The sequence below is a fragment of the Oreochromis aureus genome, linkage group 9, assembly GCF_013358895.1.
Source record: "Oreochromis aureus strain Israel breed Guangdong linkage group 9, ZZ_aureus, whole genome shotgun sequence".
NCBI lineage: Eukaryota > Metazoa > Chordata > Actinopteri > Cichliformes > Cichlidae > Oreochromis > Oreochromis aureus.
In genome coordinates this window covers 33899822-33907120 of record NC_052950.1, presented here as the reverse complement: position 1 = coordinate 33907120, position 7299 = coordinate 33899822, and positions in this window count along the sequence as shown.

Sequence of the window (7299 nt, the reverse complement as noted above, 5' to 3'; positions counted from 1 at the left end):
CGCGAACCACACATAGGAGGTGGGGCAGGCGACCGCCGATCGACCGGTGGTTGCTAACCTGGAGGTCAATCGTGGATCAGGGAAAGCGAAGGTGGTTGCTAACCTGGAGGTCAATCGTGGATCAGGAAAGCGAAGGCAGGAGCTGAGGGTGAACTGAATTTCAGGTAAGAAGTTATGAACTGCACTCTATTTGGGTCAGATATAAACAGAGTTTAGGTGTAGTTTATTTTCGTTGTGCTGACCTTTACAATCGTACTGCATGCTAGCTAGCACGACAGCTGTGTCTTGTGATAAGTTACTGAGGTTTAACTTTATTATATTCATAAGGGTTGGTTCGTCAGAGTTGCCGCGTACAAACGGAATCGTCCCACATTCAGAGAAAACATTACGATTTATTCTGTCGTTCTGAAGCCTCCCTGTCATTCTCTCGCCAGTTGCAACTTCACTCATGAAACTGATCAACGATCGGCTTTTTCGCTCTTGTTTATCGCGCTAAAGAACAGCAGCACGTTTAAGCTTGATCAGCTGTTGTTAGAATTAATTTGATTTTAATTTCTAGTATCAGCTGATGTTTTCTGGAGCCACAGCTGAAAAAGGGAAGTTATGAACTGTTTTTAAGAGACAAATACAGGAGTGCAGAATTATTAGGCAAGTTGTATTTTTGAGGAATAATTTTATTACTGAACAACAACCATGTTCTCAATGAACCCAAAAACTCATTAATATCAAAGCTGAATGTTTTTGGAAGTAGTTTTTAGTTTGTGTTTAGTTTTAGCTATTTTAGGGGATATCTGTGTGTGCAAGTGACTATTACTGTGCATAATTATTAGGCAGCTTAACAAAAACAAATATATACCCATTTCAATTATTTATTTTTACCAGTGAAACCAATATAACATCTCCACATTCACAAATATACATTTCTGACATTCAAAAACAAAGCAAAAACAAATCAGCGACCAATATAGCCACCTTTCTTTGCAAGGACACTCAAAAGCCTGCCATCCATGGATTCTGTCAGTGTTTTGATCTGTTCACCATCAACATTGCGTGCAGCAGCAACCACAGCCTCCCAGACACTGTTCAGAGAGGTGTACTGTTTTCCCTCCTTGTAAATCTCACATTTGATGATGGACCACAGGTTCTCAATGGGGTTCAGATCAGGTGAACAAGGAGGCCATGTCATTAGTTTTTTTCTTCTTTTATACCCTTTCTTGCCAGCCACGCTGTGGAGTACTTGGACGCGTGTGATGGAGCATTGTCCTGCATGAAAATCATGTTTTCTTGAAGGATGCAGACTTCTTCCTGTACCAGTGCTTGAAGAAGGTGTCTTCCAGAAACTGGCAGTAGGACTGGGAGTTGAGCTTGACTCCATCCTCAACCCGAAAAGGCCCCACAAGCTCATCTTTGATGATACCAGCCCAAACCAGTACTCCACCTCCACCTTGCTGGCGTCTGAGTCGGACTGGAGCTCTCTGCCCTTTACCAATCCAGCCACGGGCCCATCCATCTGGCCCATCAAGACTCACTCTCATTTCATCAGTCCATAAAACCTTAGAAAAATCAGTCTTCAGATATTTCTTGGCCCAGTCTTGACGTTTCAGCTTGTGTGTTTTGTTCAGTGGTGGTCGTCTTTCAGCCTTTCTTACCTTGGCTATGTCTCTGAGTATTGCACACCTTGTGCTTTTGGGCACTAGTGATGCTGCAGCTCTGAAATATGGCCAAACTGGTGGCAAGTGGCATCTTGGCAGCTGCACGCTTGACTTTTCTCAGTTCATGGGCAGTTATTTTGCGCCTTGGTTTTTCCACACGCTTCTTGCGACCCTGTTGACTATTTTGAATGAAACGCTTGATTGTTCGATGATCACGCTTCAGAAGCTTTGCAATTTTAAGACTGCTGCATCCCTCTGCAAGATATCTCACTATTTTTGACTTTTCTGAGCCTGTCAAGTCCTTCTTTTGACCCATTTTGCCAAAGGAAAGGAAGTTGCCTAATAGTTATGCACACCTGCTATAGGGTGTTGATGTCATTAGACCACACCCCTTCTCATTACAGAGATGCACATCACCTAATATGCTTAATTGGTAGTAGGCTTTCGAGCCTATACAGCTTGGAGTAAGACAACATGCATGAAGAGGATGATGTGGACAAAATACTCATTTGCCTAATAATTCTGCACTCCCTGTAAACACCAAGCTCTTTTTTTGTGTAGCTGACAGCTGGTAACTGTGCAGGGGCGGATCTAGCAAAGCTTTTGCCAGGGGGCAGGTAGGCCATTAACAGAGAAAGGTGGACACAAAGATATACTTTTCTTTCTTACTCTCATATAAAATATTTAGCTTTTATTAAATAGTTATCTGAATCTTACAACCAAAGTTTGTATAATAATACACAAGATTGGCTGTAGACCATTGCTCATCATTCAGAACACTGTGTAAAAATAACAAAAGACAAAAAGTGAATGCAAAAGTGCATAAATATTTATTTTACGTGTTTGATGTGTGTGGCGGGGCGTGGTCTGCAGTGCCGCTGCAGGGGAGGTGGACCCACCTGAGCGGCATCTGCAATCACGCCTCACGGGCGTTGTTTGTGCTCTCTCGGCTGTTTTTGGGTGTGTGTAAGTTGAAAAGCTACAGCCGGTTGTGTGGGTACACCAACCATGTGTGAAAAGTGGTCCATAACGTAATGCTTCAAAGCGTGTTCATGCAAACATTGTCGGGTCTGCTGTGGTACAATGGGGACTTCTGCTCATGAACCTCTGTGCACAGCGTCTGCAAATCGGGGCTGTACAAAGCAACTTCATCTTTACCCAAAACTGTAAGGTGTCATCTGTGAGGCGCGAGCGGTGTTTGTTTTTACCATAGTTCATGGTGGAGAATGGCTGCTCTGCTGAGTTTTGCTCTCTGTAGCTGTATGAATGGCAGACTACACTGATTACCAGCGGCATAGGCACACATAAAATTTCTTCTGAAATTTTCCCTTTCTAGTTCTTTATTGTGTGGATGCCCTAAAAGGGCTTCCACACTATTGAGTTCCTGTTTCTCTTTATTCTTTATTCCACTATTTACTAGTTGCTTCCGTACGTTTTTTGGCACTTAACTACTGCCTCAGTTTTCAGCCGATTTTCTCCGTTCAAACTCTATACTGTTCTGCTCTTTCTGCTAATTCCTGCTATGACTTTTGGTGTTTATTACTCTTATACTTTTTAAAATATTACACTTTTTTCCTTTAATTTGTCCCATTGAAATGAATGGGAAACTTCCACAATTCTGCTAAAACTTGCTTGTCTTTGAAACTTAACTACTTTGTCATGCTTTCACCTAGAAACTCCATTCAAACTTTAAAATGTTCTCAGATTCTTGGGCTATTCCTGTCTGATTCAGCTTTTTCAGATCTTCTACCGTTTTAATCTTATCTCTCTTTAAGTTTTCAGTTGCAAAATTGTGATTTTTCAGAAAATACATGCGTTGCTATGGTTGCTATGCAATTAAGTCAGAGTGAGTGCTGGTCCGTTCTGAATTTTCTCTTCATGTCTGAACAACTTCTTGCTACTCACACAATTTCCACTCAACCCCACAAATTATACATCAAAACGTAGGTATTTTGCTGGCTTTCAGAAAATGTCACTATCTTTATTGTGAGATTTACCGCTTTTTTTCGCAATGTGCCTCGGAGTGACACAAGGTCTGACAACTCCCCATTCAAAGTCTATGGGAGGTTTTGAAATTCAGAGCTGAAATTCTGTAACGGGAGGCATTTTCAAATCGCCATATCTCTTGAACAAAGCAAAGTTAGGACATGAGGCTTGTGCCAATATATCTTCAGACACTGCTGACACTCACAGTGGAAGCAGTTTTTACAATTATCTTACCGTTGAGCAATGAATTACGTTTGTTTGAGGGGTGGAAATCTGTCCTTCTCTCAGTCTTCAAACTCTGGAAATGAAGCTGTTTCTTCTCTCGTCATATCTCCGCGGCGGAGGTAGAACGAGCTATGAAAATCGCAGTCAAAATACACCAAAGTCCGCTGATTCACCCAGTACAAGAATTATGCTGCTAGCCCTCCTAGTTTTTGAGTTACACGACGTTTTGTAACTCCAAAAAGCGGCGTTTTTCGCCTCTCACCGCGATCTATTTTCTGACTGCCCAAGTATCTGTCTTTCAGACCCGCCCCTTCCAGGTGGCGCAATCAGTAATGACACGGCTCTGCAGCTCAAAGGTCGTGGGTTCAATCCCACCTTGGTCCACGTTTTTTTTTTCACTACAAATTTATACACTATCACAGACCTGTAATTTATATTGCTAATCTATTACAATTCTGCAAAGTTTTATGATTTTAGCAGCTTTTCTAATATGGACCTCAGATTCTTGTTAACGCTCCATGGCAGAAACAAGTACACAGCCTGATGAAGCAGACTGAGGCAGTACCTCTGATTGGTGAATTTGAGCAGAACCAGGTTGTTCTTTCATTTCATTTCTTTATTTATTTCACACATGGTTCAACAGTGTTTCTTTTTCTACATACAGAACCTTCAGAAATTCTGTTCATTCTTCACCCCTTTTAGCAGAATTGTGAGTTTCGTCACCCCTTTTCAACACAAATCCCGGCTTTTTCAGGTGTTTTCAGCAGAAATCTGTTTTTAGCAGAAATTCTTCTGTTTCACCTGTTTTCAGTGCAACTTTCTACTTCTTTACCTGTTTTCAGTAGAAATTCTGCTGATTCACCTATTTTAAGCAGAATTTTCAGCCTTTCACCTCTTATCAGTACAAGTCTCAGTATCTTCTGGTCATTTCAGAAGAAACTTTTCACCTCTTTTCAGTACAAATTTCTTTACCCCTTTTAAGCAGAATCTTTGCCTTTTCACGCTTTTCAGCAAAAATTCTGCTTATTCAGCTCTTTTCAGCAGATTTTTTCAGTTTCTTTACTGCCATACAATTTTTAGCAGCTTTTCATCTTTTTCAGTCATTTTCAGCAGACAGGTTCAGCGTTAAGGCATCCACACAGCATTTTCGCAGGAAATGCAGATTTTTCTAGTTGTGTGGATGCCCTAAAGGGCTTCCACACTATTGTTTTCCTGTTTCTCTTTCTTCTTTATTATTATTCCCCTAGTTGCTTCCGTACACTTTTTGGCACTTATCTACTCCCTCAGTTTTCAGCCGATTTTCTCCGTTCAAACTCTAAACTGTTCTGCTCTTTCTGCTAATGCCGGCTATGACTTTTGGTGTTTATTACTGTTATACTTTTTAAAATATTACACTTTTTTTCCTTTAATTTGTCCCATTGAAATGAATGGGAAACTTCCACAATTCTGCTAAAACTTGGTTGTTTTTGAAACTTAACTACTTTGTCATACTTTCACCTAGAAACTCCATTCAAACTTTAAAATGTTCTCAGACTATTGGGCTATTCCTGTCTGATTCAGCTTTTTCAGATCTTCTACCGTTTTAATTTTATACCTCTTTAAGTTTTCAGTTGCAAAATTGTGATTTTTCAGAAAATACATGCGTTGCTATGGTTGCTATGCAATTAAGTCAGAGTGAGTGCTGGTCCGTTCTGAATTTTCTCTTCATGTCTAAACAACTTCTTGCTACTGACTCAATTTCCACTCAACCCCCACAAATTATACATCAAAACGTAGGTATTTTTGCTGGCTTTCAGACAATGTCACTATCTTTATTGTGAGATTTACCGTTTTTTCGCAATGTGCCTCGGAGTGACACAAGGTCTGACAACTCCCCATTCAAAGTCTATGGGGAGGTTTTGAAATTCAGAGCTGAAATTCTGTAACGGGAGGCATTTTAAAATCGCCATATCTCTTGAACAAAGCAAAGTTAGGACATGAGGCTTGTGCCAATATATCTTCAGACACTGCTGACACTCACAGTGGAAGCAGTTTTACAATTATCTTACCGTTGAGCAATGAATTACGTTTGTTTGAGGGTGGAAATCTGTCCTTCTCTCAGTCTTCAAACTCTGGAAATGAAGCCGTTTCTTCTCTCGTCATATCTCCGCGGCGGAGGTAGAACGAGCTATGAAAATCGCAGTCAAAATACACCAAAGTCCGCTGATTCACCCAGTACAAGAATTATGCTGCTAGCCCTCCTAGTTTTTGAGTTACACGACGTTTTGTAACTCCAAAAAGCGGCGTTTTTCGCCTCTCACCGCGATCTATTTTCTGACTGCCCAAGTATCTGTCTTTCAGACCGCCACCCCTTTCCAGGTGGCGCAATCAGTAATGACACGGCTCTGCAGCTCAAAGGTCGTGGGTTCAATCCCACCTTGGTCCACGTTTTTTTTTTCACTACAAATTTATACACTATCACAGACCTGTAATTTATATTGCTAATTTATTACAATTCTGCAAAGTTTTATGATTTTAGCAGCTTTTCTAATATGGACCTCAGATTCTTGTCAACACCACATGGCAGAAATACATACAAGTAAACAGCCTGATGAAGCAGACAGAAGCAGTACCTCTGATTGGTGAATTTGAGCAGAACCAGGTTGTTCTGCCTCTTTTCAGCAGAAATTCTGCTCATTCACCTCTTTTCAGTGCAATGTTCTGCTTCTTTCCTCTTTTCTGCAGAAATTCTGCTGATTTACCTCTTTTCTGCAAAATTTTCAGCCCTTTTACCTCTTATGAGCACAATTCTCAGCAGCTTCTGCTCATTTCACCATAATTGTCAGTCTCTCCATCTCCTTCCTTGTGAGAGTCAGTTTGGCACAGTGAGATGAGTAGCCGCCTTGAGCCCAGGAGGGCTAGGTTTGAAACACAGACTGTCTGCAACATAACAGTATATCTGTTATGTTATAGTATTACTACTAAGTCACAGTATTTCTGCCAATTAAGTAGTATTTGTACTAAATCATACTACTCGTGCCAAATCATAGTATTTGTTGCAAATCATAGTATTCAAACCAAAATATAGTATTTGTACCAAAGCATTGTATTTGTATGAAGTACTGTATTTCTGCCAAATCATAGAATTACTGCAATTTCATAGTATTTTGAGGAATCCCTTTTGTGATAGTATTACTTCTAAGTCATAGTATTTCTGCTTTGTCATAGTATTTGTACTAAAACGTAGCATTTCTGCCAAATCATAGTATTACTGCTATCTCATAGTATTTGAGTGAAATTACAGTGTTTCTGCAAAAACATTGTATTTCTGCTAAATCATAGTATTTCTGTTATCTTAGAGTACTTGTACTCAATTATAGTATTTGTGCCAAAGTTTAGTATTTCTGCCAAATCATATTTATGTGAATTTGTACACTGTAATATCGCTGTATTACGT